Genomic DNA, 21845 nt, shown 5'->3' with positions numbered 1-21845 from the left:
CCACTTTTTTAAAAGACTATCCATTCTCCATTGAACTGTCTTTGCCCCTTTATAAAAAAACTAATTGGCCAAAATGGTTCAGGGGAATGGAGAGTAACTACTAATGGGCATTAGATTTCATTTTTGGGTGATGAAAACCTTCAAAAACTAGATTAGAATAAGGGTTGCCCTGCTTAGTGAACATTCTAAAACTCACTGGCTTGTATACTTTAAATAAGTGGATTTTATAGTATGTAAATGATATCTCAGTAAACCTGTTAATTAAAGAAAATCAATTAGTCATAATAGCGTGGGTCTACTTCTGACTCCATTCTATCCCATTAATCTATGCATATGCTTCCTTCAGTACCACACTGTCTCGATTGCTGAAGCTTTATAAGAAGTCTTAAAATCGAGTGGTATCATTCCAGAAAGTTTGTTTTTCTTTTTTCAAAATTCTTTTAGATTTTCTAGTTCTTTGCCTTACCATATAAATTCTAGAATTAGTTTGTCTATATCTGTTTTTGTTTTTAAGTTTTGCTGGGATTTTTCATTAGAATTGCATTAAATCTACATATGAGTTTGAACAAAACTGACATCTTTATTAGCCCTCCAAAACATGACCATGATATGTCTCCATTTATTTAGATCTTTCATCCACACTTTTTTGGGGGGCAGTTTTTAGCAAAGAGCTCCTATGCTTGTTTTCTTATATTTAAACATATATATTCATATCTGCATATTATCATTAATGGTATTATTTATTTTAACACTTTTTATGTCCAATTAATTTTTGTGCATCCACCTTATGTTCTCTGACCTTGTTAAACTCACTTGTTTGTTCCAAGGGTTATTTTTATACTTTCCTTTGAGAATTTCCATAAATACAATAACGCGGTCTGCAAACAGGAACTTTATTTATTTTACTTCCTTCTACTCTGACCCCCTAGGACTTCCTTTTGTGGATCATTCTCTCCTCCAGGTAAACTACCTGCAATCAATTTCAGATAAAGATGCGGATGAGAAAATGAGCTGTTGGGTACAATCAGAAGCACACTCAGCTTTATACCTTCTAGAGACAGCTGAGACACCTTCAGCGCCATCCGCTGCTGGCTCAGATCAATTGGCTGCAGTTTTATTCAGTTCTTACTGTGTGCAGACACTCTTGGTTTAGGGCACTGAAACAGGAGAGAAGAGCAAAGTCCGACATCAGGAGTTTACAGTGCAGCAGAAAAGACAGACAGCCACAGACCATTTCGGTGTGATGTGATGAGCAGTAATGATGTAGGTGGACACATGGGGAAAGTGAGAGGACATTTACTGTGGGCTGGCAGGCCTGAGAGTAATGGAGGGGTGACCAGATTACCCTTGTTCAAGCCACCGTAGCTCCAATCCTGTCCTGCCGACACTCTGCTCTTTTTTTAAAATCAATTTCATTGATCGCATACCATACATACAATTCATCCATTTAAAGTACACAATACAATGGCTTTGTTATATTCATTGAGTGATACTCCATCACCACAATCAATTTTAGACCATTTTCATTATGCCAAAAAGAAACCTCATTCCTCTTCCATCATAATCCCCCAACCTCCTATTCTCCTTGCCCCTAGGGAACCACTAACCTACCCTGTCTCTATAGATTTGCCTATTCCAGACATCTTTATTATATGTGGCTTAAGTGTCTGTTTGTCACCGATAGCTTATTGGTTGCTTGCGTAACTGTACTAGCCAATGGGGTGAAGTTGCCACGGCTGAAAGCAAATTGAGCAGGTCAGGGGGAAGGTGTACATTTGTTTGCATTGGCAATCATCTGTTTTACATAAAAACTATGTCTTAATGTAATTTCTTTTAAGAATGCCTCCTAGAAAATACAGCACTGAAAAGGAGAGAAAAGGAGCTAAAGCTGCACAAAAACGGCTTTCTCGACAAAAAGAAACCACTGAGCAGAGAAAGACAAGGCTTGCTTCAGTCGCAGAGCAAATGCGTCTTTCTCGGCAAAATGAGACTGATGAGCATAGAGAAACAAGGCTTGCCTCAGATGCAAGACAAAAAAGCCTGTCTCAACAAAATGAGTCCCTTGAACAAAGGCAGGAGAGAAATGCAAAAAAACGACAGAGTAATGCTGACCGAACGCAAAAAGGATTAAAACAGTTTCAAACGGAGAAACTTTAATTTTTGAGCATTCCTCTGGTGACATGAATATTAAATGTGAACACTGTCAGTCCTTAAACTTCAAGTTAGAAACTAATCGATTTGACCGTGGCAAGAAAGGATTTTCTCAATGTTGCAACTATGACCATCATTAAGTCTCAGGACCAAACGCTTAAGCGTGTTGGCATTTTTTTACCTGAGCCTGTATTTGGACACGGTCAACTTTATGTTGCCTGTTCAAGAGTTCATGAAAGAACGGACATAAAATTAAAAATAATTGATGGTCCTCTGCAAGGCGAGCTTAAAAATGATGGAAAGATCTACACAAGAAATGTTGTGTACAAAGAGATCTTTGACATGTGAATTAACATTTTATTATTTAAATCACCTTTATTTATTGAGCTAGCGGTGGCTCTTAAGAAATGTACCACCAGTGGTTTCCTTCATTGCACTCTACTTTAAGTAATTAAGCAAGTAGAAGGGGGAAACCCCATGGGCACTAAGCAAAGGGGCGTCCTCGCCGCCTGCCCTGGGTAATTCAGTTTGAATTAGCAGACACCTTTGCACAAATCATTTTAATTACAATTTATAATATCTAGAACAGTGGTCATTTTGTATGACCACCGGGCTTTCTAGTTTATTATACATAGATTCACACAATACGTGGCCCTTGCTGGCTGATTTCTTTCACTGAATATTTTCAAAATTCATACATCTTCTTTTCCACCCCACTTCCCCCGTTTTTCTGAGATCTAGCCACAAAGACCTCCTTTCTTTTCTGTTGGACCCTTGAACCAGCCTTTTCTGCCATGCATGATGTTTCTTCCCTAAGCTCCCTCCACAGCCATCCCTTTTCAACACTAAGGCTTCAGCTCAAATGCTGCCTCAGAGAGGCATCACAACATGTCCTATCACTTCATAGAAATGATCACTACCTGGAATAGTTATATTTACTTGCTTGGTGGTCTACTTGTTTATTGTCTGTCTCCCTAATAAATAACAAATCCCATAAGAGCAAGGAGCTTGGTCAAGCTTTCCATCAGCATCTTTTATATAGTAGATATTCAAAAATACATATTAAATTATATAAGTACATAAATAAATGAGTGACTGAATAAATCAAAGAGGTCATCCTGGAAGAGATGGCACTGGAGAGGAGTCCAAAGGAAACCTAACTCATTGTTATCTCTGTATGAATTACACCCTGAATGGGACCATTTTACAAATCCTGCAAGGACAAGAACTATAGTTGGTCAAAAGCAACATCTGTAGAGAATTTAATGTATATTTTATTTAATAATGTGTTTGAAAGCATACATTCCTAAATTGGAATGTATAGCTAGGTGCAATCCCTCTAATTACAGAAATAAAATACTGATTTTCCAAGTGCTGATTTTTTCCTTTGCCTGCTTGAGCCTACCATCTCTCTGGTTGTAGTTTCTCAGCTGCATTATTTGTGAATCAATCAAGTGGTTTCTGGGCTGAAGTGTGGCGCCAATGTTGAGGCAGTCTGTGCTACCAAGACCAGCTGTCACACCAGGAAAATGCAGCCCCGTTCCAAATGGCACACAACCACGCTTGCAAGCCAGATTGGGTAATTCTCCCACTTTGGCAGCTGGATGCTGGTGGAGTTTTACAATACCCTCTTTTTAACCTCAGTTGTCCCACCCTTATTGGGAAACACCATGGGATTTGCCTTCCTGCCTTAGTTCCTTTCAGAAATTCTGTCAGCATTAATAGGAAGACTCGAGCAGCAACGGCGTGAAACATGGACTATGGAGTCATGTGGACATGGATGCAAATCTGAACTCTGCTACTTACCAGAAGTGTGAGGTTGAGCAAGAGACTTAAACTCTCTTTAGGTCAGATTCCTTATCTATGTAATACAGAGTATAGCACCTAGCTGAGCTGTTTGGGAGAAATTAGTCATTCATTCAACTAATATTTAGAGAGTACCAGCCAGTCAGAGAAGAAGAAAGTTAGGCACTCTGGCTCCTCTGGAAAGAAACAAAAAGCCACGCTGTGAAATGCCTACTGGACCTCATGGAAGGGAACTGTAGGCAGCCTCTGGGAACTAAAAGTGGTCCCTACTTGACAGCCAGCAAGAAAACGGAGACCTCGGTCCTACAACCACAGGAACTGAATTCTGCCAACAACCTGAGTGAACTTGAAAGAGAAGCCTCTTTCATCATCACATTTGGGTCCTTTTCTTTTAGCCTCGTGAGACCCTAAGCAGAGAATTCAGTAGAGCCAACCTCTAACTTCTACCTGCAGAAATGGAGAGGTGATATATAATATTGTTTTAAGACAATAAGTATGTGGTAATGTGTTGTGTAGCAATGGAAAACTAATCCAGTGATCACCGTAGAGACTTAGGATATACTAAAAAGTCAAATTAAAAAAAAAAAGTATCACTCATAATCTTACCACTCAGAGAAAAACCACGTTAACATTTTTTTGGTGTGTTTGTTTCTACTATCTACAAATATATATTTGAATGCGTAACAAACTGTTAATAAATTTTGCTATTCTCTACTTGTTCATTAGCATTCTGACAAGGGTACTTTTTTATGTCATCAAATTTTCTTTAAAACTGTAACTTTTAGCAATTACTATAAACTATGCCTATATAAAAATGTAACCATGTGCTTTGGGAGGCATTTAGATTGTTTTTATATTACTTTAATAATAAACCTTAGTTTGATGATTATTTTTTACATAAATTTTTCAAGTTTATCTCTTTTGTCTTTAGGACAGATTCCTAGAAGTGCTATTGAGAAATAAGAAAGGTTCTGAATTCTTTTAATGTCTTGACAAAGATTATCATTTTCTGTTCAGAAGTCTTGCAGAAAAACGGTCCCCACCAGCAGTGTGTGAAACTACTCACCTCCCAATGACAGGCAAAATGTGGCATCTCTTTATCTTTTTTCTTATTCATATCTCTAGAAGCCATCTGTATCTTCATGAATTATCTGTCCATGTTCTTTACCTATTAGTGCTTATTTTTAGTTGATAGGTAAGACTTCCTCATATGTTTAGAGGTCAACTAAGTATTCCTTGCAAATATCTCCTGAGATCATTTCCTTTTTTGTTTCAATTATTTATGACCTACAGCCACTTTTGTTCACCCATGTACAAATCACAAAGTTACCTTTGTGAACTTCTTCACTGCTTTGAGGGGGAAATGTTTGCCTGCCGCAGCATAATAGTGACATGCACTTTCTGCTATATTCAAGCTGTTTTCCTTTTTATTTGTAATGTAACTGGATTCTATCCAGTGCAAAGTAAGGCTTCTCATTCAGTGATGAGGCACCTGACTAATGACTGGATAGAGAATGACTGTCGTGAGGGCATAAATGACACCCTGCTGAGGTCTCCTCCATGGCCCCAGCACGACCCATCCACACCTAATCTGCAGCTGTATAAATGGTTCTCTCGAATTGATGTGGATTGAACTGATTCAGGTTGAATCTCGGAAGCACCACTGAGCCCTGGACAGATGACCCCAGGATCCCACTGATAAACATGCTTGGATCTAACCTTGTGTCCAGAGCAAGCTCACTGGCGAGCAGTGGGAGGGAACGGCTTCAGTAAAAGCATTTGTTTCAGCTCTCCCAGCTCAGTGGCAGATGCTTCTGGCTCCAGATCTCTTTCCTCCTGCCAGATTTGTCATGTGAAGCTGCAGCCGCGAGGGTCTGCTGCCATTTCAGGATCAAAAGGTACACTTCCACCTGCTGTCATGTGTCTGATCCTAAACAGGCACCAGGTGATTGGCTGTGACAGCCATCACATCCAACACAGAAATCGCTTCCAATCACCTGAGAACTACCCTCCCCCTCACCTCATGTTCAAACCAGACAGAATCCAGGGCTTAACTCGGGCAGAATCTCTGCTCTACTGTCTTTTCTCAGGGCACATTCATTTCTAACCAAATGTATGTAGATTTCCGATGATAAAGCACGAGAAAATACCTTTAAAATGGGAAACCTATTAAAAACGTATTAGCCAGTGGCCTCTAGGTAGTTCTTTTGTAATTTATTAGCCTAATTCAGATAGTGTAACTTCCTGAAAGCCAACGTTCTTAGATAACATTGGTTGAGGGGACACACACAGAATACACACCACTTTTAGGGGAAGTAGATCAGCTCTACACGGTAGAAAATAATTGAGCGGCACCCCTTCCCTTGATGAGGTAATTTGGACTTCTATTTTAAACCATCTTGCAAATGTTCATGATACTTCCTCCGTGGAAATATTACCTTAGGTCAATGTTCTGGTTACCACCCATAAACAGTGGTGTAAAGGAACCATTTTATTGCGTTCATGAATTCCGTGGGCTGGAAATTCAATGGGAACATAGTGGGAATAGCGTGTCTCTGCTCCATGATGCCTGGGAACTCAGCTGAGATGACTGGACAGCCTGGGTTGACTCAAATTTTGGGACCTGATAACATCTGGAGGCTTCTTCACCCACATGCCTCACACCTGGACTAGAATGGCCGAACGGGCTAGGGGCTTGCTGGACATTTCACTGTGTATGAATAGTCTTAGGACTCTCCACGTGGTCTCTCAGTGGGGCATCTCCAGCATGGCAGCCTCAGGGAAGGTGGACTCTGTACTTGGTAGCAGCTCGGAGTCCCAACAGCAAATGTTCCAATCAACAATATAGAATCTGCATGGTCATTCATAGCCCAGGCTCAAAAGTTACTTCCAGCACATTCTATAGGTCAAAACTCAACCAGATTCAACAGGTGGGAACCTAGATTCCATCTCTTGTAGGAGGCATGTCAAAAAGTCTATGGCCATGTATAAGAGCCGCCAGAGGCAGGCCCTGAGCCAAGATTTCAAGTGCAAGTGGTTCACGTGGGCAGCTGTCCCAGGAAGTGCCAGCAGAGGACAGACGAAGTGGGCCAGGAAGACAGCAAAGGCATCAGGGTGACTTAACCAGCAGGTGAGTGTCGTGGGCAATGAGCAGCTACATGCGTAGTGTAGAACATGCTCCTTGTTATCCCAGCTGAGAGGCAAGGTCGCTGAGCTACTTACCTATCAACTCCTCACAGTCACTGGTTGGGAGTTAGTTGGGTGAGAGGTAGTGGTAACACTTTCAGGGGTTTTCATTGCCAGGGAAAGCCCTCAGGAAGAGGCAGGAGCTTGAATTTGGAAGTTGTAAAGTTGGCATAAAGAGTAACGTTGAGAGCTGGGCAGAAATGTTGGGGTGCCTACAGGGACTTCTATGGGACTTCCATCATGCCTTAATTACACTGCTAATCAGCTGCCATGGAATTCTGTTGCCTCTCTCCTAAACTGTGATTCCATGAGGGTAGCCACTGTGTCTTTTTCCTCTTTGTATCATTAGCACCCAAAATGAAACCCAGTCAGTGGTCTCCAGGTGCCTGGTACCTGATCCAGGGATGATTAAAGCAGGAAGATTCCCTCCTAAGGTGCATGGGCCACATAGACAAAGTAAGGCTCTGGACTAATTTACATATCACAGGAATGCTCCTGGCTGGGCCCTTTGCTCTCTTCAGCAAGATAGCAGATTGGGTATTCTAAAGAACAATCGTCCTCCAAGCCAGAAAGAATTTTTTTAAGATATCATCATCATATATAGAAAAATAACATACACAGAGTTATGCAGGAATGAACAGTAGCTTCTTTGTGTGAGAGTCTGGCTTTCAGCAAACTCTAACCCACTCTTTGCTCCTCTAAGAATCTTTGCCAACTTCTAGGGCAAGAACTACAGCATAAAGAAAAAAACAAACATACTAGATCGCTAGTAACCAACAACTATGCTGTGGAAACTCCCTCTGAAGGAATGCTTATGAAAGACATAACTTTCCTATTAGCTGAACAAGAACAAAAGTAGGCACACTCGAGTGGCCTAGGCAGATTAGACTGTTCCAAGTTGGTGGCCCTTGGGGTCAGTGATACAATAGAAGATGACAGTGGTGCAGGTGATAGAAAAACAAAACAAAGCAGCTGAATAAATCAGGATGAGCAGTGGAAAAAAATGAATATCTAAAGTAGAGCACACTGGAGAACAGGGAATACCTATGAGTGTGACATGTGTATTCAGATAGACAAGTCTATGGATGGACCACTTACACTGGACTGTGTAACGGTCAGGAACAAACGCAACACATGAGTAGTCGCTATATGCTCTCTCTGTCTCTTCCCTCAATATCAAACACTGTTACCTACTGGGTTAAAATCCGAGCCTCCATTCTTGTGGAGTTCCTGGACAACGAGCAAAAGATAGAAGCCAGGGAGGCTCAGAGGAAGGAGAAAAGGGAACAACACAGGAGAAAAGAGGAGAGAGGAAGAATAAAGAAAAACTTTTCAGGTAGGAGGTTGGTAGAAATTTGGCCAGACTGGAAGCTGAAAGTTGGACAGAGAAGAGAAAAATATCTTAGGCAGAACTTATCAACCACATGGAAAACTGAGGGAGGCACCAGAGAAAGGGAAGTGTGCAAAAATATTTTCTGGCCTGACCTGTGGTGGCGCAGTGGGATAAAGCATCGACCTGGAAGTGCTGAGGTCGCCAGTTCAAAACCCTGGGTTTGCCTGGTCAAGGCACATATGGGAGTTGATGCTTCCAGCTCCTCCCCCCTTCTCTCTGTCTCTCCTCTCTCTCTCTCTGTCTCTGTCTCTCCCTCTCCTCTCTAAAATGAATAAAAAAAATTTAAAAGAAAAATAAATAAAAATAAAAAATAAAAAAAAATATTTTCTGTCATTTAGAAGAATAGCCTTTAATATGTTTACATGTACAATAAAAGATTTATATTAAAGATTAAAATTACTCTTATTTGTCTATTTTACTTCAGCTACTGTATTTTTCTAGTTTAAAACTTTTCCATTTGGCTCTTTCTTATATTGTCTAGTTATCTGCTGATATTTTCTATCTTTTCATTTATGAACATATTTTATTTATCTCATTAATAATATTTATAATGGCTGCCACAACATCCTCGTCTGCTGATTCTGCCAGCTGAGATATCTTGGTGTTAGCCACTATTGACTGTCATTTCTCTTGAAAATGAGTCACATTTTTAAAATTTTTTGTCAGGTAATTTTGAATTGTATCCTGGGTATTGTAATGTTATGCTGTAGAGACTGAACTGTGTTGCATTCCTCCAAAATTTTGTTGACATTTTTGGTTTGTTTACGTTAGGAGCCAACTTGGTTGGAATCCAACTTCAAATTATGCCTGTCGGGCTGCATCTCAAACCTGTTCAGTTCTTCTGCTCCCTGGCTGAGCAGTCTGCAGGCTTACAGGCACATGTGTGGTCCAGGGATCAGTCACAGACGTGGAAGAGTTTATACACAGAGTGTGTCCTCCTCAACCCCTTCTGGTTCTCTCCTTTCCAGAATTCTCACCTCCCTTTTTTTTTTTGTATTTTTCTGAAGTTGGAAATGGGGAGGCAGTCAGACAGACTCCCAAATGTGCCCGACTGGGATTCACCCGGCACGCCCACCAGGGGGCGATGCTCTGCCCATCTGGGGCATCGCTCTGTTGCAACCAGAGCCACTCTAGCGCCTGGGGCAGAGGCCATAGAGCCATCCCCAGCGCCCGGGCCAACTTTGCTCCAATGGAGCCTTGGCTGCGGGAGGGGAAGAGAGAGACAGAGAGGAAGGAGAGGGGGAGGGGTGGAGAAGCAGATGGGCACTTCTCCTGTGTGCCCTGGCCGGAAATCGAACCTGGGACTCCTGCACGCCAGGCCGATGCTCTACCACTGAGCCAACCAGCCACGGCTCACCTCCCCTATTAATGATTATAGTGGCCATGAACTCCATGCTCTGGTTTAGGCCAGAAAAGCTGTAAGTTTCCCAGCAAAGGTATAGACGCCACACACGGTACCAAACTTTGTGGTCAGGATAGAATTCATATTGACAGAAAATTTATCCTGCGCTAGTCCATTTTCCCAAATTTCTAATCCATTATGGAATCTGCCACCTCTTGTTTATTCTCAGATCCTTCAAGTAGTTCTTTTTATACTTTGTCCCGAGTGTATAGTTATCTGCAGCAGGATAAATATAGCTGGCCCTTGCTTCACCATACTTGAACTTCATTGGTTTGTGATAACTGGATTCTGTTTCTTTGTATATGAAACCATGTTCGGGGTAGTCCCCATGGATTGAGATGTTTTTTACCTCCTCATGGGTGCCCACATTCCCCCATTTATAGGGTGAGAAGCTAAACTCAGACCACAACTGAGGTCCACAAATGTATCTTAAAATAAATTAGATATTATCGTTCCTAATGGAAATATACACATAATTTCAATTAAAAAATTTATCCGTGTGGTTTATTGAGAAAAGACCCATAACATAGCACTAACCAAGTATCAGCAACTCTCTTAGACCCCTAGCAAAGCATGTTCTTATGCCATTGTGCTTGTAAACAATCGTTCATTTTGTCATCCCAGACCTACCCTGCAACCAACCTCTATGTTTAATGTTTCCTAATAGAACTGTTGGTTTTGTAATACTCAAATTCATAGAATTTCTATATCTCTCAACATGATGGTTTTCACTATTGTTTATATAGAAAAAAATTTATATTAAAATTTAAATACTCAATACATTTGAAAAAAAAAAGACATGTGGAGAACACTCTCAAGTTACATCCCTATGACCAAGAGTGGAACATAAGAATCACATTTTTTGAAAGCATGCTGATTACCATCGAAGGGGATGTTATTAGTGCAAAGAGGCATCAGAGTACCACATTCTGTATACAAACTGAATGCTAATAAGCACATTGATAATTTGGTTTTCAGGAAGCAATGTTTTAAGCCCTTTGCATCCTAAATGACAATTCTTTATTACATATGTGTGTACGTGTTTTTGGAAAATGGGGACGTGGAGTGGGTGAATAATGCATTATGATGTTTTCCATTTAAAATAATAGGAAATATGTTTTTGGTTCGTGTTTTTGTAGAGAACATTGGATTTTTCAAGAATAGATTACTGATCTGACACTAAGCAAAAGATGCTTGTATTTCCATTTTTACACGGATATATGTATAGGGATCCTAACTTTGAAAAAACAAAATAAAACATTTCGCAATTTCCAAATGTGAGCCACAAACCTTGTGCAAGATGTTAATAGGTATCCCTACCTATATCCCCATGGTTCTTGAAGAAAGCCTAAAATGAGATATTAATTCAAATACAAATGTTTCTGATCAAGAGACAAAGCATTCTGTTAAAAGCAACACAAACTGCTTTCTTGCATAAGCTGATCCCTAGGCTAAAAACTTGAGGGCATTCTAGTGATTTATAAACCAGGTTGAGTAACATATGGTACACACATACTTTGTGCATATATGACTCTATCTACACGCATCTCTGCTTGCAGACAGGTTACTTAAGAACCTCCTTCCTGTCTCCTCTCTCAACCTGGCTGCCTACAGGATGCCATCAGCCTGGACCATGTACATGTCTGAGTTTGGGATGTTAGATGCAGGACACAGAAGCAGAAAGAGGGGACTGAGGACACTACCTCAGATTGTGGCTAGAGGGACCTCGGTTCTTCTTTTTGCCCTCAGTTACCAATCATGTTCTCCCGTTAACGTTTCGGAAACTTCCCTTCCCCAAACATTTCCTTCCTATCATAAGAACATTCTCCTCCCTTACTATTGGAGGGAGTGTTTTCCAAACAGAACAACTTTAAAACCAAAAGATTAAGTTGTGTATCCAAATTGCAAAGGAATAGGATTTTTAAAAGACAACCTATAACTTTTTCCCTTTCCATCCTTTCCTGACCCTGTCAAATGTAAACACACTCTCACAGGGCTCCCATTTAGAAATATTCATAAGTAGAACGAGGAAAACCTCAGGCTTCTCTCAAGGCATCGACTGAAGGATAAGATCATCTACACCAGTGGTCCCCAACCTTTTTTAGGCCATGGACCAGTTTAATGTCAGAAAATATTTTCACTGACCGGCCTTTAGGGTGGGACGGATAAATGTATCACATGACCGAGACAAGCGTCAAGAGTGAGTCTTAGACGGATGTAACAGAGGGAATCTGGTCATTTTTTAAAAATAAAACATCATTCAGACTTAAATATAAATAAAACGGAAATAATGTAAGTTATTTATTCTTTCTCTGCGGACCGGTACCAAATGGCCATGGACTGGTACCAGTCCACGGCCCTGGGGTTGGGGACCACTGATCTACACTGCTCACAAAAATTAGGTGATCAGGGAACGTGCAGAGATACTCCAGCACTTTCAGCCTTTTGTATACTGCATTTTCACCAATAAAATAAAAGTTGGTTTTGCATCTCATTTGCATAATCCAACAACCTTCTTTGACTTGTCCTTTGCTTTTCTGATGTTCTTGTTTAATAAAAAGAAATCAAATGCTTCTTTTTTTATTTCTTCACATTCATTTTGAAATATCCCCTAATTTTTGTGAGCAGTGTGTTTTCATAACACCTTCCCCTGAGACTGTGGGTGAGAGTCATATAAGTGTGCTCCTGGGATGTTTCCCCAAAGATGATGCCTCCGCTCAGTGGGTGTTGACGGCCACAGAGCCTCTGATGTAAAGGAGGAAGGGACTGCCGGTATGGTCCTCAGAGGTTATGGACACAGGCCTCCGCAAGAACAGTCATGCCATCGCAAACCTTGGATCAGTATCATTTATAATCATAAACTGCAAGATTGGGGAGGGGGAGGGCATATTGGTTAGAGGGTTAGATCTCAGTCACTGTGAGGTGGCCAATTTATTTCTAAACTTGGTGCTGGAATAAACTGACTCTAAAGTGAGAGTAATTTGCATTCATTATGATAATGTACATGTAAGTACAGTTAAGTGCTTTCATCCATTATCCCATTTAAATGCTCAGTTTCCTAATTGTTACAAAGAGTCTTTCCAATCTGAAAATGGCTATAAATATACACAAAGATGTTCCTCGCGGTGCTCTTTATAAAAGAAAATAACTGAAAACAACCCAACTGTTCAACTTGAAGTTAACGGGTGTTATGATATATACCTATAATGCAATCAAGTTACGACAGACAATGATGTTTTCAGTTCTTCTTTTAGTGAAACAGTGAAGTGTTTATGAAATGGAGCTCTCGACGATATAAAAATGCATCAAAAGGTAATAAAACCCACAAATGTTCAGAACACTGTAAGCAAGAAAAAGGAGTTTGGATTTTTTTCTAAGTGTGACTAGAAACCACTGAAGTGTCTTAATTTAAGCAGCAGACTGATATGACTAGATTTGCATTTTAAAACAATTACTTTGTTTTCTCTATAATTCTTTGTTCTGAGTTTTCCACAATAAAGATAATAATACTTTTAAACCAAGATGAGAAATAAACTCCTAGTCTCCTAGTCCTTGCTTCGCAAACTATTTGACAACTCCCCAAAAGAAGCCCAAAGCAGGGAACAAACATTAATAGTCAGCTTCGGGACCTCTAAAGGAAGGCACGGCCATGGGGCAGGGCTCAATGCTGTGCCTTTCAACACAGAAGGTAGTTATTTTTACAGTGCAGACAAATGAGCCAACCAAAATAGCTCTTGCACGCTTGTAAGTTGCTGCTCAGGAACATGCTAAATAAATTATAGAAGTCTGCTCTGATGAGGAGATGGGAAGAGACAACGGACTCAAGTTTCCTTTTCTGGAGCAGCTGATATCAGGAGGCCACGGACTCCTAAATCCTTCCTGTGCCTATAGCACACTTTGTCCTGATGAACTAGGAGAGCCTTTCTGAGCAACTGCCTCCCAGAGTAAGTAGACTTGGAGAGACTCAGCTGACACCTGACCCTGAGGTAGCAGCCCTTAGGTGGGGACAATCTGTAATATGATGATATACCGTATTATCTGAAGAGGGCAAGCTGAACTCAGAAGCTTTCAGGACACAGGAGCCTGATGCAAAGAAAAGTAAAGTTGTAGAATCAACGAAATTTGACGACTTTGGGCCCAGTGGTAACAAGTGTTGCTAACTGCGTAGAAACTTCATTTCTTTAATATGACCTGGCCTCATCCAGCATCCTGACTCACCTGGCTCCTACTCTCTTGCATGTCCACTCCCTTAATCATTAAGCCCACAGGACAACGGGTTTCTGAGCGGCATCAGATACTCATAGGAACAAAGCCTCAGGTCTGCTGACCACAGAGACAGAGTTTTGGCCAAACTAGAGATAACATCTAGGCTTCAGCTGTGTTTCAGCGCCAGGCCCAGAAAAGCAGGGAAACCAAATGAAGTGACTCCATAGGTGACATTAGGACCAGAAGCACTTGATCAACTACCCCTTTCCCTAACTCAGGCCAATCAGTTAGGGTCATGACCCTGACCCTAACTCCCTTATGATGAATTATTTTTCTGCTATCGCCCTTCGTAACCATGATTAATGATTTTTTCCCCCTATATAACCCATCCCCTGGGAGCTATCCAGAGCCAGGTCTTCCAGTATTAGCTCACCTGTGACTCTAGTGTTGGCTACTTCCTGAAAATAAACCCTTCCTTCCTTGGCTGTAAACTTCTATTTGTATCTTACTGGACCTTGATGTGTTCGGGCAAATGGACCCCTTTAGTCTGCTAGCAGTATATAATAGGGGGCAAGTATGGGTGTTGAATTTGCTGCTAGCTCTGTTTTGTATTCATTCTATGACCTTGGGCGGGATGCTCAGCCTCCTCAGCCTTAGGTTATACATGTATACAATGAGGTTGATAATAACTTCCTCCTAAGATCGGGTGATGATTTGGAAATGCAATCTTTAAAACTTCCAGCCCTGTGTGTGATGAAGAAGAGGCTGGAGGCTCTAGGCAATGCAGTCCATTTCTGACAGGAAACCGAGGGCTACGGCTCTTACTCACTCAATGGAACTCCCACAATTTCCCCACTACTGTTACAGCCTTAAAGAAGGAAACGCATTTTCCAAATGACCTTTAAATCATCAGATCCTGAATCATGAGAACAGACTTGGATTCCCTAGAATTATTAAGTCAGGGAAACATAGTCACACATTTGAGAAGTCTTTTGCAATAAAAGCTGAAGAGGTAGATTCTGGTTAAACCCTCGATCAGAAAAGCAAAATAACTACAGTGCTATTCTTTGAGCCCTTTTGTTAGCTGAGAGTGTACTGTACTTAGCAGTTAAATACAATAAATTGTCAATGCAGGAGACTCCATGAACTATACAACACTGATGCTCTTTTTCTTTACTTGGTGGGAGGAGAGAGGAAAGTGTTACCGCAAGTCTGGAGGAGTGACTAAATCAACTTTCTCAGCATATAATATACACAATACATTTCTAAATGATGTGTGACCCTTCCCCCTGTTTTTTCCTTCCAGGTTTGCTAATTACAATTTTCCCAATCTTTTCAATAATATATGGTTTTATTACCCCATCCCCATCCACCTGACCAAACACACATACACACATATAAACATGCATGTGTTCTCCACAAGAGCACAGAACACTTGATCAATATTTTGATTGTGTTTTCAAAGTTAGGATGGAGAGATTACACTAAAAGCTTATGCATAAAGAACAACAAAACGACAATGGCAGTGGGATCTGAACGAAGCCCGGTTAAGATACCTATTTTAAGCAACATATTGTTCAGCTGGAAGCCTACATTTGAACGAAGGGACGTTTTGGGATGTTCTTTCTATGGCTGGATTCCTGCCATCCATGTGACTGGCATTCCAGCGACTGGAAAGGAAGACCGCGAAGTCTCTGGGAGTCCTTCTGGTTAAAACAGTAATTCCAGAGAGGAGAGACGGCATGAGAGAGAATGCATATTGGAGAAACCTGCGTCTGTTGATTTGTCAGATGTCCCGAATTTCATGTTTGCTGACTACAGAAAGGAAGTTTAGGAAACAGAAGCAGACTCGTGTGACTGTTTTCTCCATATTGTACCAGCCATCTGTTCCTATCAGAGAAGTTCTGGCTAAGGATGGAAGCCAAAGAAAACTCCCCAGGTGTGACTCTGGAGATTGTACTGGCCAGCCCACCGTATGGCACTGCTGGCTCGGCTCCTCGTGGAGCAATAAGCATTTCTGATTTGCACCGGTCCATTCATTTGAGGTACACACCCAGGGATATATGGAAAATGGATGGGACTTATTTTCCTAGAGTATCAAGTTTACTTAGACATTGAGGGGGCTTAAGAAAGGGGTTGGAGTAAAAATACATTGTTTTATATTAAATCAGACAGAATGTGAATGAGTAGAATGAAAAACATCTCATTAATTATTAACATAAAAACATGTCACGCCAGCCTGACCAGGCAGTGGCACAGTGGATATAGAATGCTGAACCAGGACATGGAGGACCCAGGTTCAACACACTGAGGTTGTGGCTTGAGCATGGGCTCATCTGGATTGAGCGCAAGGTTGATGCCTTGGGCATGGGATCATAGACATGACCCCATGGTCGCTGGCTTGATCCCAAAGGTCACTGGCTTGAAGCCAAAGGTCACTGGCTTGAGTAAGGGGTCACTAGCTCTGTTGAAGCCATCTGGTCAAGGCACATATGAGAAAGCAATCAATGAACAACTGAGGAGCCACAACAATGAGTTGATGCCTCTCATCTCTCTCCCTTCCTGTCTGTCTGTCCCTATCTGTCCCTCTCTATGTCTCTCTCTCTCTGTCAAAAACAAAACAAAACATGTCACTACCTTTTCACTCTCTTCTCCCTTAGGGGAACTGAGCAAGGGTCGGAGCTCGGGAAAAGATGGGATCATGAGGCAATGAAGGGCAGAGGGGAGGAAAACTGGGTTGGGAGATAGGGTACACTAACAAAATCACCAAGGAATTCAATGGGGAAAAATCTTTCCAACAAATGTCACTGAAACTACTGGAATCAAAAATAATGAAACTTAACCCTTAGCAGCTACATGTAAATACATATATATAACCTGAAATGGATCATAGACCTAAATGTAAAAGCTGAACTTATAACATTTATAAAAGAAAACAGAGAGGGAAATACAAGCAGCCTTGGATTAGGCAATTTTAAAAAAAATAGATAATGAAAAAGTACAAAGAGATGAGGCATACAACACCGACGAATTGGACATCATCAAAGTCACAATTTTTCCTCTTTAAAAGATTCTGTAAAGAAAATGGATTCCCGGCCAGGGCACACAGAGAAGCGCCAATCTGCTTCTCCACCCTTCCCCCTCTCCTTTCTCTCTATCTCTCTCTTCCCTTCCTGCAGCCAAGGCTTCATTGGAGCAAAGTTGGCCCAGGCACTGAGGATGGCTTCATGGACTCCGCCTCAGGTGCTAGAGTAGCTCCAATTGTGGTGAACCAACATCCCAATGGGGCCGAGCATGTCCCCCTGGTGGGCATGTGCCAGGTGGATCCTGGTCGGGCGCACATGTGGGATTCTGTCTGTCTGCCTCCCCCCACTTCTCACTTTGGAAAACTACCAAAAAAGAAAAAAAAAAGAAAATGGAAGACACACCAAAGACTAGAAAAAATAATTGCAAAATAGATAAAGAGTCTAATTCTACAATATATAAAAATACTTTTAACAACTCAAGAACAAGACAGTATTTTTAAAATAAGCATAGAATTTGATTAGACACCTCACCCCTCACCAAAGAAGATCTATAGATGGCAAATAAGTATATGGAAAGCATGTTCAACATCATTAGTCACTAGGGAAATGAAAATTAAAACCACAATGAGGCCCTGGCCAGTTGGCTCCATGAATTGAGCATCGGCCTGGCATGCAGACATCCTGGGTTCAATTCCTGGTCAGGGCACACATTAGGTGCGACCATCTGCTTCTCTTTCCCTCTCTCTCCCCCTACTTTCTCTCTTCCCCTCCTGTAGCCAGTGGCTCGATTGGTTCGAGCATTGGCCCCAGATGGACATTGCTGGGTAGATCCTGGTCGAGGCACAAGAGGGAGTCTATTTCCCCTCTTCTCACTTAAAAAAAAACCACCACACAATAAGATAGCATTGCATACCCCCTAGAAGGGTGGCAGCTGAAAGATGATCCGTGCAGTGTTGGTGAAGATGAGAAATAACTGGAATACTCATATATTGCTAGTGGGAACGCATACCTGTTACATAGTCACTGAACCACAGTTTGGCCTTTTTTAAAAAAAAAATAAATTTAAACATATATTTACCATATAACCCAGTTATCCTACTCCAAATTTACCCAAGAGGAAACAAACAACAACAAAAAAAATTAGGCTTACACAGAAATCTGCATGTTTCTATACAGCAGCTTTCCGTCCAAACATGGGCAACAGTCTGAATGTCTCACGGTGGATAAATGGTCAATGGACACAGTGCATGTGCATGCATATACTATTACTCAGCCATAAAAAGGAATGAACTGCTGATCCACAACTAGTGATCTACAACATGGGTGCAACTCCAACACACCATGCTAAGTGACCAGACATAAAGGACCATACACTGTATCATTCTATCCCTATGAAATCCTAGAAAAGGAAACTATAGAGTTAGAAACCTAATAATGTCTGTGGTTGCCAGGAACAAGCTATTTGGGAGAGGAAATTAATTGCAGAAGATGAAGATGAAACTTTTGAGAGAGAAGGAACTATTCTATACATTAATTGTACTGGTAGTTAAATTACCTTATACATTTGTTGAAACTCATCAAATTGCATATTTAAGATTGGTAAATTTTACTGTACTTAAATTAGCTCTCAATAAAGATGATTATTTTGTTTGAAAGGAGGTTGGATTGTAGAATTTATATCCCTTCAATCTATAAAGAATGGTTTTTAGGGAACTCAAACCTTTTATAATGGGGCTGACCCTGCGCTGAAGAGGAAGGCATTGTCTTTATTGTACTAGACAATAAACAAATCTTTCTTCAATTCCTGGGAAGGACACAATCTCTACTTTTCAAGGTTCTTTGTTCTACAAACATCCTTGAAAAAAGGGTCTGGAACAAAGGCAGCCGGTTTCACTGTTTGCAAGACATCAAACAATTTGAGAGACCCAATGGAGAATCCTTTCAACGCTATCACTTAAGCTTTCTCTGAAATTTCCAGGTTAAGAGTCTGGAGTCAAAATGTCCACATTCCACACCAGGCTAAGCCATTGACTAGCCGGACAAAAATATCTTACTAGGCCTCTACTTCCTTGTCTACCAGATTAGCATCATAATCTTTGTCTTAAAGGAATTGAGTGAGTCAAGTAAGATAATGTATTTTAAATGTTTTTCAAGCTCTAAAAAACTAGGTAAATAATGACTCCACTACACACTGGTCATGCCTTTTTATTCTCTTAGAAGATCGTCAGGTGTGTGGCTAGCTTCATAGTCTTACACTGCACTTGACATCAAACTGAGCAGATAGTACATATTCAAGTAACTGCTAATGGTTGCCTAATACTTTGAAGAACTAGGTGCAATGGAACTTGCTTTCTGGTTCCCCATGTAAATTCCACTTCTTCCCTTTCAATTTTTCTCTTTTGGGCACCCTTTCCCAATCACTGTTTTAAAAAAAGAAGGCCTAGTATATTTTCCTGAAAAAATAAAAAGAGCACTTTGAATTCTATTCCAACACCTACTAGGTGGTTACCTCCATCTGTGACAGGCCTTTGGGAAATAAAGAGTTATGATGTCCTGATGCGCTTGGCGTGCTCGCTGGGGAAGAAAAGTGTCCCTGTAAATGGTCAGCACTTACCGTGGTGCTCATGCTCAGTGGGGAATAAAAACGGAGTAGGAGAGCTTAGGAGTCAAGAAAATCATCCCTCATATCATTCTCTATTTTTTAATGCTCCAGTGGATCAACCTAAGTTTCTCCATCCACTTTTCCAATAGAGATGCGGATGGGGCCGTCTGCTGCGGGCACAGGAACAGTGATGGTGGAGGTTATCGTGATGATGATAATGGTGGAGAATGACGGAGTACACTGCAGATAATATCTCACTCGGAGGGTGGGTGCTCCAGTCAGCATACAAAGCGAAAAAACGTACAAGGTCAAGTCTATCCTTGAACAACATCTCAGGAAGGAGTCCCAGTGGGTACCAGAATTTCGTCTCTTAATAAGGCTTATTACACGTAAGGAATAGCTTGTGTACTAGCCAGGCTTCCCCAGTGAGGCCTCAAATGATGTACTTGACTTGTAACTGTGGGTCATTTTTTTTTTTAAAGCGTACAATCTTAAACTCCATAGTTTCTATAAGATGTTCACCTTGGGAGCAGGTTGGCACCTAAACAAACTGAACTAAAGCAAATACCATTGAGGTTGAAAAGACAGGCAGAACTCTCTCCCGTTTTCCTTCTCTTGCTCTCTTTCCCACAGAAACTGCATCCACCTAAGGTAACTAGGAACGTTATGTCACTGCTCCTCCCTTAAAGGTTCACATTTCCTTTCTCAACCTGCCATTTCTTGTTTGACTTGCCTAAATTCTCATAGAGAATGCCGGACACACCTACAGACAGCTTTTTCACACGCAGGATATATCTGAAATTGATACAAAAAGGAGGTCATAATAAGTCTTTCCCTGGATCCATGATTAATGTCCTCCGAGGCGCAGGAAAAAGCCTGTAATTGGGAAGGTTTAAGAGTACGTTGAGTGAATTCATTGCTGTCAGAGACAATTCACCATTGCCCTGATGGAGCCGCCAGCCACCTTTTCCAGGGCAGAAACTGGCCATAAATCTAAATAGGAAAATATCCGAGTTTTGCTACCGTGTCACATAAAATATCTCTTCTCGGAGCTGGAGGTATTTTTCAAAACTAAGTTAGAGCCGCGGCTGTGAATAAAACCAGGCTCCTTCGAGAATGAGTAATAGAGACAATGTTTTATCAGACTCCAAATCTGACCTTTCTTGGAAATTCTAATATCTAGCAAGAACTTGTGTTTGAGCTCATAAACATAATTTGTTTGATTTTCTTCCAAATTTCCACTAAGCTAAGATTGTAGGTGGAGGAAGAAAAATAAGAGTATGGTGAACCAGAGGACTGGGGGTACTACTGGACGCAGGAGGGCGACACTGTCCTATGGGGTGTCTCATTTGCCCCACACACTGGTGGCCTTAAATGGAATCATAAAATGTTTGAATTAATTGTTAATCTAAAAAGAATGGATGGTTCACATAAAAAAGAAAATCCAGTATTCCAGCTTCCCTTAGATGAAATGGCATGATCTGGTGCGGTGATTGCCGGGAAGGGGGTGACCGGGGGTAGGGATGGTGCAGGAGGGTACAGAGTGGATAAATGGTGATGGATGGAGACTTCACTTGGGGAAGTAAACACACAAGTACAGCTGTGTTTACAGATACAGATGATGTGTTGTGGAACTGTGCACGTGAAACCCGTATAATTTTGTTAACCAGTATTACTCCAGTAAATTCAACAAGAAGGGAAAAAAAAGATTAAAGTGTTTTACGTAAAAATTCTGTTTTGTCTTAGCCTATTACCATTTGCTGCAATTATCCATGACCAATTGACCATTTCTGATTCCTTTTATAAAACGGTCATATATACTTTAGCCCAGCGGTGGGATTCAAATAATTTAACAACCACTTCTCTGCCTTGCTGATGGTTTTAAATATATATATATTTAAAAAAATGATATGCTGAAAGATAGTTTATTACTTCATGCATTTAATACTTAAATAAGAATAATAAAAGAGGTACACAGAACTATATTGTTATAAGAATTTTAAAATATTAATAAAAAATATTAAATAATACCTGACAAAAAAACAATAAAACTGCTATTCAAGATATTTCCAT

Source organism: Saccopteryx bilineata, chromosome 4, assembly GCF_036850765.1.
Source record: "Saccopteryx bilineata isolate mSacBil1 chromosome 4, mSacBil1_pri_phased_curated, whole genome shotgun sequence".
NCBI classification, from domain to species: domain Eukaryota; kingdom Metazoa; phylum Chordata; class Mammalia; order Chiroptera; family Emballonuridae; genus Saccopteryx; species Saccopteryx bilineata.
This window is presented reverse-complemented; position numbering follows the sequence as displayed.